Source organism: Somniosus microcephalus, chromosome 3 (genome assembly GCF_052327205.1).
Source record: "Somniosus microcephalus isolate GS21.2 chromosome 3, FLI_Smic_1.0, whole genome shotgun sequence".
Lineage (NCBI taxonomy): Eukaryota > Metazoa > Chordata > Chondrichthyes > Squaliformes > Somniosidae > Somniosus > Somniosus microcephalus.
The window spans coordinates 152019144-152033471 of NC_140989.1; positions in this window are offsets into that span (position 1 = coordinate 152019144).

Sequence of the window (14328 nt, forward strand, 5' to 3'; positions counted from 1 at the left end):
AAGCACGAGGCTAGGCCACGGGAGTCGAAACAGAGTTTGATTATTTGGCTGAAGTGACCGGACTCCAAGGATGGCAGGAACGGTAGGCTCCATGGCACCTTTTGACAGCAAGTCGCAGTCTTGGGAGGAGTATTGTGAAATACTGAGCCATTTCTTTATGGCAAACGAGGTGGACAGTGCTGAAAAGAAAAGGGCCACTTTACTGAGTTGTGTGGGAGCGCAAACCTATACACGGATGAGGAATCTGCTGAGCCCGGAGCGGCCAGGAGAAAAATCTTTTGACGAGTTGGTGAGTCTACTAAAGAATTATTTCAATCCAAAACCTAGTGAAATAGTACAGAGATGGAAATTCAATTCGAGGATTAGGAGGCCGGAAGAAAGCGTTACTGAGTATGTGGAGGAGCTTCGGAAGCTCGCACAGGACTGTAATTTTGGAAATGCGCTCACAGTCATGTTAAGGGACAGACTAGTATGCGGAGTTAACGACGACAGTATACAGCAAAGGTTGCTGTCAGAAGAAGGATTAATGTTTGAGACGGCACTTAAAAAAGCACAAGTCATGGAGACGGCTAACAAGGACATTAAGGACTTAAACAGTATGAGCAAGGAGAAATGGAGTAAACCAGTGGGAGGAGCTGTTTTCAAGATGGAAGCTGGCGCGAAAAGTCCACCAGTCGGGGTTGGGGATTGCTACCGATGTGGCGGGACGAGCCATTATGCAAAGGACTGCAGGTTTGCAAAGGCAAAGTGCCACAATTGTGGAAAAATAGGGCACTTAAAGAAAGTCTGTAAAAGGGCAGTGAGTGAGAGAAGTAGTGCTAAAGGGGCAAAGCATGCTAAAGGGGGGAGGGAGAAGTACACAAAGTGGGCAAATTACATACAAGAGGAGGAAGAGTCTAGTGAGTCTAGTGGGGAGGTTTTCACTATATACAGTGTAGACACTTCAAGGCCCAACGTACCCCCTCTCACTCAGTATTTGATAGTGAATGGAGGTCAAGTAAAGTTTGAGATTGACACCGGATGTAGTGTAACCATAATGTCGCAGACTGAGTACGCCAAGCTATGGGGGGAAGCAAAAGTACCAGAGCTAGGTACATTCCCCATTAGTCTCAAAACCTACACAGGACAGAAGGTGGACATTTTGGGGGCGGCCGAAGTACAAGTGGAAAACAAAGGAGTCACCAAAGAGCTTACGGTGGCAGTGGTAGCAGGGTCAGGGCCAAACCTGTTAGGGCGAGGGTGGATCAGTGAGTTGAGTGTGGACTGGCAGGCAATGAATAAAATGGAGGACAGTACAGAGGCGCTGCAAGAAGTGCTGATGAAGCATGAGTTAGTGTTCAAGGATGAACTGGGCACCTTAAGGGGAGCCACAGCCAAGATTCATGTAGCCAGTGATGCCACGCCTCATTTCTTTAAACCAAGGTCGGTACCTTTTGCAATGAAAACCAAGGTTGAGGCGGAACTAGGTCGCCTGCTAAAGGACAAAGTAATAGCACCAGTGAAATTTTCAGACTGGGCGGCACCAATAGTCCCGGTATTGAAGCCCGACGGTAACGTAAGGGTGTGTGGTGACTATAAGTTAACAGTGAACAGAGTATCATCACTGGAACAGTACCCCATTCCGAGGATGGAGGACATGTTAACATCGCTCGCTGGGGGAGAAAGATTCAGCAAACTGGACAAAGTGCTACAGCGGCTGGAAGAGGCAGGGCTATGCCTGAAACGGAGTAAGTGTAGTTTCATGGAGAAGGAAGTTACATTCCTGGGACATCGGGTGGATGCCACAGGCCTCCATCCATTACCAGGGAAAGTGCGGGCAGTGCAGGATGCACCTGCACCCACCTCAGTGACTGAACTGAATGCCTATCTAGGGCTCCTGAATTATTATAACCGGTTTCTTCCAAACTTATCGATGCTGCTGGCACCCCTGCACAAATTGCTGAGAAAGGAGGAGCCATGGCGTTGGGGGCCAGAGCAAGCGAAAGTGTTTCAGCAGTCAAAGGAGCTACTTCAGTCCAGCAGGGTGTTAGTGCATTACGACGAGAAGAAGGAGCTGATAATGTCCTGCGACACATCACCCTATGGAGTGGGGGCAGTGTTGGCCCACCGCATGCCAGATGGAGCGGAAAGGCCCATCGGGTTTGTTTCACGCATGGTCACAGCTGCAGAAAAGAACTATTCACAGCTTGATAAAGAGGGGTTGGCCATTATATTTGGAGTAAAGAAATTCCATAAGTACATATATGGGAGGAAGTTTGTAATCAGTACTGACCGCAAGCCTCTTATTAGCTTACTGAATGAGATGAAAGTGGTGCCTCAAATGGCATCACAGAGAATAATGAGATGGGCAGTAATACTAAGAGTCTATGAATATGTGATCACGTACAGAGCCGGCAAGGAAAACGGGAACGTGGATGCTCTCAGCCGCCTGCCCCTCTCAGAATCTCCTCGCAGTACTTCCCCTGAGGAGCACGTCCTGATGCTGGATCAGGAGATCAGTCCCCTGATGACTTCAGCGCAAATCCAGGGCTGGACAGCCAAGGACCCCGTTCTGTCAAGGGTCCGTGAGTATGTGTTGAAAGGCTGGCCAGATCACCGTGAGGGACCGGAGTTCGCGCCGTACAGACAGAGACAGCACGAGCTCAGTGTCCAAGATGGATGTGTGCTATGGGGAGCACGCATCATAGTCCCAGAGCAGGGACGCTCTACTTTGATGGAACAGTTGCATCAATCGCACCCAGGAATGACTAGAATGAAAGGATTGGCTAGGAGCTACCTGTGGTGGCCTAACTTGGATGCTGAAATTGAGTCAAAGGTAAAGTCATGCACTATATGTCAGGAACAGAGGAAAGCACCTGCCGGGGCACCACTCCATCCCTGGGAGTGGCCCAGCAAACCCTGGAGGAGAATTCACATAGACTATGCGGGACCTTTTAGGGGAAAAATGTTTTTGGTGCTGGTAGACGCTCACTCAAAGTGGATCGACGTTTATCCAGTGAGCTCTGCAACGACTGATGCCACACTGAATTGTCTCAGGAATAGCTTCAGCACGCATGGTATTCCAGAAATGATTGTATCCAACAATGCACAGTGTTTTGTTAGTGAAGGGAGCAAAGAATTCATGGTAAGGAATGGAATCACACATGTCACCTTGGCTCCATATCACCCAGCCTCAAATGGGTTAGCCAAGCGAGCCGTGCAGACTTTTAAGGAGCTCATGAGGAAGAGCTCAGGTGACACCCTGGAGACCAAGCTCAATAGAGCCTTGTTTAGTTATCGTATAACACCCCAAGCTACCACGGGGCTTTCTCCGGCTGAGTTGATGATGGGGAGAAAGTTGCGGTGCACGTTAGACCTGATACACCCAGATCTCAAAAGCAAGGTTGAGACAAAACAAACAAACCAAAAAGCGTACCATGACAAACATACTAAAGCTCGCCATTTCACCATAGGGGACTCTGTGTACACCCGGAACTTCGGCTATGGACCTAAATGGATACCAGGACTAATCCAAGACATTACAGGACCTGTGTCGTACTCAGTGTTACTAGGGGATGGTCGAGGGGTTTGTCGGCATGTGGATCAGCTTATCAGCCGGCAGCAGGGGGAACTGCCTCAGATGGAACAAAGGGCAGTAGAGGAGGCTGTTCCAGGACCCAGCACGGCTTATAAGGTGCCAGTGGACACTGGTACTGCCAGGCCACAACGGGACAGAGTAAAACCAACATCAGAGACTACTCCAATCTCAAGTGCAAAAGAATCTGAGAATCCACCACAAGTGGAATTAAGACGTTCACAAAGGATTCGCAAGCAACCAGAAAGACTTATACAAACCTGTTAAATTAGTCAGGGGTTAACCATGGTTAGAGCATACTGGTTAATTAAAACATAGTACCTAGTAAGGGTTATTGTTTAAGAATTGCATACGGCAATCTTAAGGGGGGAGGAGTGTAGTAACCTGGGAGGTTATGAGTAACCTGATCCACCAGGTGGTGCTGTGGCAATTGGTCTCCTGAGTTAAGTCTGATCTGTACTGGTTGTACTCTTTGTTTTTGCTGCCTCATGGCAGAAGCTTTTATGTGCAAGTGTTGATTAAACCATGTTACGGAGTTAACCTGTGTCTGTCTCCATCTATGGCCACCTCAAGATACCACACATGGCAAACAGTTTAAAGGAGTTCAGTCAGCCCAGACAGTTGGTACAATATGTGGATGACCTGCTTCTCTTCACCGATTCGAGAGAGGAACATGGCCCACTATTGGCCGAACTGCTGGAGCTGCTCGGGCAAAGGGGTTTTAAGGTAAACCCCAAGAAAGTGCAGATCGGCCAGCAGGAGGTGAAATTCCTAGGCCTGACTGTGCGCGCTGGAGAAAGGGCCATAGATAAGGCTAGGAGAGAAGCAGTACAAGAGTTACCAGTCCCCAACATGGTGACGGGTGTGAGGTCGTATCTAGGGCTAACCGGGTACTGTAGAGACATTATTGAGAACTATGCAGCCACCGCAGCCCCTCTGCTCTGAGTCCTACACAAAGGGGTGGAGTGGCTTTGGGATGAGGGTTGCCAGGCAGCATTTGTCAGGCTCAAAAAGGACTTGCAGACCGCACCAGCTCTAGGGGCTATAGATGGGGGGAAAGAGTTTTTCCTGAAGGTAGCAGCCAGCGGGGACAGCCTGAGTGCTGTGCTGCTCCAAGTGTGGCACGGCAGGCTGAGGCCGGTGGTCTACTCCTCTAGGATACTCACGGATGTGGAAAGGAGCTACTCCAACTGTGAGCGGCACCTCTTGGTCACACATTGGGCTGTGAAAAGATTGTTGGTCTTCACAGGCACCTCTCCCATCACCCTCCTCACCCATCACACACCCACCCAGATGCTTCTGGATGGGAGGATCAAGGATGGAACAGTGAGCAGTGCCCGCTGGGCCTTGCTCCTCTCGCAGATGGATCTTCCGGTGAAGGGTCTCTGCAAGCCAAAGCTCACAGCCAACCTGGTATATCCTGGAACAGCCCACCGGTGTTCCATAGAAGGGGTTTGGGAAGTGAACATAGGTTTACGGGCCGGGATACATCCCACAGGCCATGAGATCTATGTAGACGGTTCCAGCACGGTATCTGCTGGCAAGCGTCTCACGGGGTGTGGAGTTTACGACCCAGCGGCAAACATTGCCCTGGCAATTAAGCTCCCCAGCACCATGAGCGCCCAGCAGGCTGAACTGTCCGCGGTAGTGTACGTCGTTACACACCCCGAAATCTTCCCCACCCCCTACACGATTTGCTCAGACAGCATGTTCACGTGCAATTCGTGTACGGAGTACCTGGCCATCTGGTCCCGCCGCAGATACACCTCCACCGACAGGAGACCCCTCACAGTAAAACTCCTGCTGGAGAAGATCCTGGCTGCAGTGGGGGAGGAGGGGAGGTTTTCATCCACAAGGTGAAAGCCCATTCCTCCACAGAACCCCGTGGCCAAGGCACCCAGCAGGCTGACTTGCTCATCAAGTAGGGTGCCCGCACAGGCACTTTCTGGGACCCATTTGGGTCCAGACCCATGGCGGCGGTCAGAGGTAGGGATGGGACCCAAGGGAGTGTAGGGGTAGCGTTAGCCCCGGACCTTAAGACGGTCCAAGCCCAAGACCCCGTCCTCAAAGCAGTCCTCAGTGCAGTGACTGAGGAAAAAAGGGTAGAGGGTCCCTACGGCACAGCGACCCTCTCAGTGAAAGAAAGAAGGCATGCTGTTCCAGGGGGAACAGTGGGTTGTGCCGCAGCAGCACCTGAGGGAATTCCTTCAACTGGCCCATGAGGGCCCAGGAGCGGGACACCCCGGGCCTGAGACCCCCTGGCAGCAGGTGGAACAGGCGGGATGGTGGCCGGGACTCAGGGAAGACGTCCGCGAGTTCTGTGCAGGCTGTCTTGTGTGCACTGCTAATAACCCTGACCCCCATAAAAGGAAGGTACCTATGGGACACATCAGGAGGGTAGAGGGACCATGGCAGTCGATACAGGTCGACTACATCGGGCCCCTGCCCACCGCCCAGGGAGGCTATAAGTACTGCCTAGTCCTGGTGGACGTGTTCACCAAATGGGTAGAGGCCTTCCCCTGCAGAACAGCCACAGCTCTGGGTACTGCCAGGATCCTGGTCCAGGAAGTGTTCGCGCGGTGGGGACTACCACAGTATGTGGAGTCCAACCAAGGGAGTCATTTTACCGGACAGCTGATGCAGAACACCCTTATGCTGCTAGGCATCGAGGGCACGTGGCCCACAACCCACAGTCATCAGCGATTGTGGAAAGAATGAATAGGACCCTAAAAGAAAGGTTGAAGATGGAGATGGTGGACTCGCCCCGTAAATGGGCCGAGGTCCTACTGTTGGTTCTGATGGGGATCCGGGCCAGCCAGTCTAAAAGCACGGGATACTCCCCGTACGAGCTGATGACTGGCAGGGTTATGCGGACCCCCACCCATGTACTAGCTCTGGTGCTCATGGAGGGTCAGCTCAGAGAGGTACACCGGGACAGGTTCGCCCGAAACCTTTTCGAGCACCTGAAGCAGGTCCACGAGCAGGCGGCTGGGAACATGAGAAGGCAGCATTGGAGTAACCGATTGCTGCTCGAACCCTGAAAGCACCACGAGTGGGAGGTAGGAGATCAGGTCATGGTGAGAAACTATGCCCGAGTAGGGATTTTGGAACCATTATACATGGGGCCCTACAGCATTGTAGATAAAGCCAGTCCCATGGTATACGCCGTGAAGATACCTCGGCGTACAAAATGGTTTCATATTAACCAGTGCAAACTGTTTAAACCTGAAAGGGGAAAACAGCCAGTTGGGGTAAGGTCTGAGGATAAAGATCCTCAGCCTGCAGTATGAACGAGTTCACAGACTGCACAGGCAGGCGCTGTGGCTTGCTTAAAGGGAGGGGCCATGCCGCCCATCGATTGGGACATTCCCCCACTCTTCTGGGATCCAGATGAGGAGGGACCCGAGGGCGAAAACCCTGCCCCGGACCCAGCCATGGGACCTGGCGGTGGAGACTCTCGGCCTGCAGCAACAGGCTGCGAAGAGTTACCTGCCCCTAGCCCAGGTTCGGGAGAGATCAAGCCTGAGGGAGCAGCGGTTCAGGTTAAAGGCCCATCAGCCAAGAAAGCCCCACCAGCCAAGGCCCCTAGAAGGTCCCCGCGGATGCCCCAGCCGAGAAAGCCATGGTCACCAGCTCCCCAGTTACCAAGGGCCACCCCTCGAGCAAGGGGGAAGTCAAAGGACAGAGGTCCTCAGCCAGCAGCCACGGGCGGCGAGGGACCAACAGTGCAGGACGGTGCGGCCACGCCGGAGGAAGCGGTGTGCCGCAGTCCAACCAGGAATTAGCCTGGCTGCCCGGAGATGGGCGGCGGATGTATATAGTTTAGGTAATGTAAGTTTATATTTTTAAGTTAGGTATTTAGTTTAAGTTTGGGTGTTTTAGCTTAAGTTAAGTAAGGTGATGGGTAGCTTGAATTAAGTAGTAATCTGCTAAGAGTGTGTGTATTTGAGTCGAGGTCGCGGGACCTGACTATGCTTCACCCAAGCAGAGAATCTCTTGGGGACCTGGCTGCATGTTTTTGTATCTGTTGCAGAAAGACTTTCAGGATGAAGGGGATCGTAATCCTACTCGCCCTGATGGGACTGAGCCTGGGAAAGAGGGGTGATGTGGAAGACTCCCACATCTATGAGTGCTCCGGAGATAGAGCGCCGATAGCAACCGACGGAAGCGGCGAACGGGGTGCAGAGGTGACCGCCATCTACGTCCACGAGGGAAGGTGGCCAGGGTGGCTGGGGTCCAATTCGTCTCAGTACTCCAGTCAGACTGGGTTCATGTATGGGGAGGCCTCCCTCCTGTGCCCCAGGGTACGGGTCGTTACCACAAGGGTCAGCGTCACCATAGGGAAGCGTGTATGTTTAACGTGCAAGGGACACATTCCTCTGGATAGGTGGTGGTGGCTCAGAAAGCTGAGCAAAGATATGAGGAACCCCAAAGTCGAGTGGGAACAGTTGGGGAACAATACCCACCGGACGATTACAGGGACTCACTGGGGATTAAGCGTGTGTTGGGACAAGTGGTGGGAGCCGGAACAAGGGATTTACATCTGTATGTGGGGGTCAGAGAGGGCCTGCCCCTCAGGCATATCCATTGTTTTCCACCGGCAGTAGCACGACACCGGGGAGGGGATGAGGTGGGATACCAGCCGGAAGGTGTGCGCGGTCCCATACTCCCCGATCCCAGTCAATGCCACTGAGCTTGTTATCCGCCCCCGAAAGCCCCTGCCCACGGCGCAGGCAGCGAGGTTACCCAGGGAAGAGTGCCCCACCACCACCAAGGGACCAGGGAATGGGTTGGTAATAGTGCCTACCGATCAGGTGCTGTACTAGGGGGTACACTACGCGGTAGCCTCCGTGATTTTAAATCTCACCGAGGTACATTTACCGGAGTGGTGCCCAAAGAAACAGAGCAGCTATACCAGGCCCTATTAAAGGACATGTTCAAGAAGTTTTATGAGTTCGATTTTGCCCATGTGTACAAAACCAAACTGTACACCACACACCGTGAGTTTTTGGGTAATACAGGGAGACAAAGAAGGGGAGTATGGAATGATGTTTTTACTGCGTTTAATACTGGGTCCTCTGTCATCAACAGTCTGGATGACATAGAGTTGCAGACCCAGATAAACGGTTTAAAAACACAGTTGAGGAAGATATTAATGGATGAGAACAAGGTAGTGGGCTCGGAGTTACATGAGGACCAGGCCATGACGGTCCATTTAAAAGAGATTATAGCGGAGTTGGAGAAGCACGCAAAGACGGTAAATGCTCTCATAAGGTGTAGTGTATGTGCCTTTAAGAGCCCCCTGTGTACTGTAATGCCGGTACTGGCCACTTGGCTATATAAGCCTGTATATTGTGTTGTATCAGTTAGTTCCCCTCCAGACTTTGTTCAGTAAACACCTGTGAAACCAACTCCTGTCTTCAGTGTCTCTATTAACACACGGACACAACAGTGGCGACGAATTGGAAACGGACTTACCTGCAATTCGGCAGCACCTCAAGGACATCGATTCCTCTGACGTCCAAAGTCGAAGAAAAGCAAGAAAAAGAAAAAGCTGTGGTTTCACCAGCTAGCCGAGCTAGTGGCAGGTACTGCAATAATCCTTCCTGGGCGTCGGGCTGGGGCTCCAGCGGCTGGCTCTGCAGCGAGGCCAAGCAGCGAAGGCGGAGGCAAGCAGTAACAGACGGGGAGGGAGCACTCGGGAGATGGCCGGCGCTGCAAGCAGGTCAGCGTTCAGACCTAGCAGAGAGAGTCCGGCGGGAACGAGTCTCCACCTGTAAATAATTTTTTTTTTTTTTTAAACCGCGGAAAACAGCGTTGTCATCGGCAGCAGTGGTGGGGAAGTGCGGGAAGCGCCATTTTTTTCCAGGATGCCTAAGGCTGGCAATATTGATGCTTTTGATAACGAGATAAAGGATTGGACCACATATGTGGAAAGAGTGGAGGTATATTGCACCGCAAATGGAACAGAAAATGATAAAAAAGCGTCAGTACTTCTAATCTAATGGGCGCAAAGACATACGGGCTGTTATGAAACTTAATCACTCCAGCCAAACCAAAGGACAAGAATTTTAAAGAAATTGTTGATACCCTACAGGAGCACTTAAACCCAACACCGCTGCTGATAGCGGAACGATTCAAATTCTTCAAGAGGAATCAACACAAGAATGAAAGTAACGCTGATTACCACACCGAATTAAGAAAGCTATCAAAGCACTGCCAATTCGGGGCAGGACTAGCAGATTATCTTCGAGACAAATTCGTCTGCGGTCTCCTAAGTGAAGGAACACAGAAAAGGCTGCTTTCGGAGAAAGATTTAACACTGGACAAGGCTTTCAGTATGGCTGTATCATACGAAGCAGCCACAAGAGGAGCTGCAGAGATACAACAAAAGACACAGGACTTCGGCACCCATGAAATGACACAGGATTGAGAGAGATGTTATCGCTGTGGCAGATCCACCCATGACCAGAGGGACTGCTGGTTCAAGGACAAAGCATGCAGGCAATGCGTAAAGATTGGACACATTGCACGGGTATGCCGATCAAGACAAAAATAAATCCACGGACAGGAAAAAAAAATCAATAAAGAAAAGTACAGAAAGGTACAAATGATGACGGACAGTAGCTCCGAAGACCAGAAGAGCGATAGCGACTCCGAAAACAAGAGACTAAGCTGTCTCAAATTACATAATGTAATTGCCAAAGAAGATTACCAGACCATTTGGGTTACCCTCACGATAACAGGGTCCCCAGTTAAAATGGAGCTAGATACAGGATCAGCTCTGACCGTCATAAATCGACGGGATTACGAGCGGCTATTTCTGCATATACCTTTAAAAGACACATCCATTATCTTGAAAACATATACGGGGCAGAAAGTATACCCCAAAGGAAAAATAAGGGTGCCTGTTGTATACAACGGCAAGGAAATACAAAAGTTGTATTTATACGTTCTACAAGATGGTGGTCCACCGCTGTTGGGACATGAATGGATCAGGAAAATACATTTAGACTGGCACTCCATTCAGGCACTGATGGTGACCAGTAAGGAAAAAAAATGATGATGACGTCATACCTGAACGATTAAAAGACATCTTGGCCAATGCCAAAGAAGTGTTTCAAGAGAAACTAGGAAACTTGAAAGGCATCACCGCCTCAATAAAAGTGGAAGATGCGGCAATTCCCAAGTTTTTTATGGCAAGACCGGTGCCATACGCAATTCGTCCAGCAGTCGAGGCAGAGCTGGAGAATTTGGAAAAGGCAGGCGTATTATCCAAAATAGATTGGAGCGAGTGGGCAACACCTATCGTCCCAGTCATGAAGAAAATGTTGAATAATGATAAATCTGAAGAACAGAGAAAAATTTGCATCTGTGGAGACTTCAAGGTGACTGTAAACCCAGTCCTTCACATGGTACAGTATCCTCTTCCGAGGATAGAAGATATTTTCGCCTCACTATCCAGAGGGAAACGTTTCACCAAAATTGACTTGGCACAGGCATATCTACAGATGGAGGTTGAAGAGGCCTCTAAAAAGTATCTCACGATAAATACACACAAAGGCCTGTACCAGTACAATCGACTGGTTTTCGGAGTAGCATCCGCTCCAGCTATCTGGCAAAGAGCTATGGAGCAAGTCCTCCAAGGGATTCCGGGGACTCAATGCTACCTAGACGACATCCTTGTAACAGGAGAAAACGACAACGAGCACCTTGCCAATTTGGAGCAGGTGCTCACTAGGCTGAGAGAACGGGGCCTACGAGCAAATCGCCCCAAGTGCGAATTTTTCCAGAATCAAATATCATATTGTGGCCACATAATTAATAAGGAAGGGCTGCATAAGTCACCTGAAAAAATTGAAGCGGTCATAAAAGCCCCAGCACCTGAAAATGTTTCACAATTAAGGTCGTTCCTGGGATTAATAAATGACTATCATAAATTTTTACCGAAATTACCAACTCTTCTGCACCCTCTTAATGAACTGCTACAAACAGGAATAATTTGGAAATGGAGCGAAGACTGTAAACGTGCCTTCCATAAATGCAAAGACATAATCACGTCCAAAGAAGTTTTGGCGCATTACAAACCATCACTGCCAATCAGACTGGCGTGCGATGCATCCCCTTACGGCGTAGGAGCGGTATTATCGCATAAATTCCCTGATGGCTCGGAGCGGCCGATAGCTTTTGCATCACGCTCATTAAACTCAGCTGAGCGTAACTATGCCCAAATCGACAGGGAAGCACTCAGCCTGGTATGGGGAGTGAAGAAATTCAACCATTACCTACACGGACAAAAATTTACCTTGTTGACTGACCATCAACCCCTCATCTCCATATTCAACCCTAAAAAGGGTGTTCCCATTATGACAGCGCAAAGGCTACAGAGGTGGTCCCTTTTTCTAGAGGCACATCAATATAACATAGAATACAAAGGATCAAAACAGCATGGGAATGCTGACGGTTTATCGCGCCTACCATTGCCAACAGTAGAAGAGGCACCTACCGTAGACCCAGTGGAGATTTTGCACTCGACCATAGTCGAATGTCTACCAGTAACAAATTCTGCCATTGAAAGGGAAACTAGAAATGACCTGACTCTCTCACGAGTCTACGATTTAACAGTGAAGGGATGGCCAGCACATGGCGAACCACTGTTGCCAGCATTCTCGCAAAGAAGAGAACAGCTGTCAGTGTGCCGAGGAACCTTGATGTGTGGATCCAGAGTGGTGATTCCACCCAAACTCCAGGATAAAGTTCTAAAGGAGCTTCACGAGGGGCATCTGGGTGGAGTGAAAATGAAGAACCTAGCCAGGGCGTTTGTATGGTGGCCAGGTATCGATGGAGACATCGAAGAAATGACCAAGAGCTGCCTAGGATGCCAGAAGGTCCAAAACGCTCCACCACAAGCCCCTCTACATCCATGGGAGTGGCCCTCATCTCCATGGCAAAGGGTACACATCGACTTTGCTGGTCCATTTATGGACTCAATGTTCTTAATCGCGGTTGATGCACACTCCAAGTGGCTGGAGGTAAAAAATATGTCCTCCACCACCACGGAAAAAACCATCACAGTATTAAGGACCATATTTGCCAGGAATGGGCTGCCTGAACAGATCTGTTCTGATAATGGACCGCAATTTGTGTCCGAAGAATTCAGGAAGTTCTTAAAAAACAATGGGGTTAAGCACTACACGTCCGCCCCATACCATCCCGCCACCAATGGATTGGCTGAAAGGTTTGTCCAGACCTTCAAGAAGGCCATAAAGGCCATGGGTAATGAAGACATAAAACTTCAGCATAAGGTGGATAACTTCTTGTTTGCATACAGGAATGCAACACATATGGTTACAAACCAAACTCCCGCCATGATGTTCTTCAATAGAAGCCTAAGATGCTGGCTGGATTTGATCAAGCCAAACATCAGAAGGGACGTGGAGAACCGGCAATTTCAAGGCATGAATGAAAGGCCAACTAGAACCTTCCAGATAGGTCAACAAGTTTTGGCCCGGGACTACCGTACCGAGAAATGGCAGCCTGGAACTATCTGCACATGACAAGGACCGCTGATGTATACCGTGGACATTGGAGAAAGCATAATAAGGCACCATGCTGACCAGATCATAGAGTCATCCGAAAAGGGACAACCTACACCACAACTCTATATGCCTAATGATGAAGTAGAGATACCCATAGTATCTACCTCTGATCCGGTGATACTGGAACCCGATGAACCCGACACTGGCACTCAAGCCGAATCAGCCTTGCCAAAAGAACCTACTACACCACCAGAAACTATTACACCACCGAGACGTTATCCGGACCGAGTCAGGAAGCCTCCAGAGAGACTGACTTATAATTGATTAACTGCAGCAATGTGTAGATTATTTTTCTTCTAACATGTAATTAATGATTACTTAAAATATTATGTACTGGTTGGCTAAAAGGGGAGGAATTGTAGTGTATGTGCCTTTAAGAGCCCCGTGTACTGTAATGCCGGTAATGGCCACTCCGCTATATAAGCCTGTATATTGTGTTGTATCAGTTAGTTCCCCTCCAGACTTTGTTCAGTAAACACCTGTGAAACCAACTCCTGTCTTCAGTGTCTCTATTAACACACGGACACAACATAAGGGAGGACAGAAATGCTTCTGACCAGGCTGCACAGAATGAGGTGTGCGTGCTGTACGGGGCATGGTTGCTGGGCGAGGGCCGCAGTAATCTGGAGGATTTAAAACAGGGTTTAGTCCCCTCCTGGATCAGCAACAAACACCTCGCAGCCCTCCATCCATTTGAGAATGCATTAAGCCCGTGCCAACTCCAGCTAGCTTCCGAGGCCTACCCAGTCCCAGTGGATTGTGGGCAGTCCAACCACACAATCAAGGGAGTAATAGTTAGGATGCCAGTCATAGGTAGGACAGCCTGACCCGCGCCGGTATACAGGGTTGAGAACATTGGAGTCATTCAAGGGGGTGCGCACATTCGTTTCACAGCGGTCCCACCTTACGTCATAAAGTGGGAGCACGCTATGACAGGTACTGATCTCTCAGGGTGCTGGAGCCGGGGAGCACACATAATCCTGTGTCCCCAGCACTTGAATACCTATTCAAAACTGCAGTGTGGGTTCAGAGCTGCTGGCGCGAAACCTATAAATTGTACCATGGAGGCAATTGCACAAGGCCATGTTCCCCCGCAGGTAGCATATATAGGAGGTGGGACATATTTTGTCACAACAGGTGCGTCCCACTACCAGC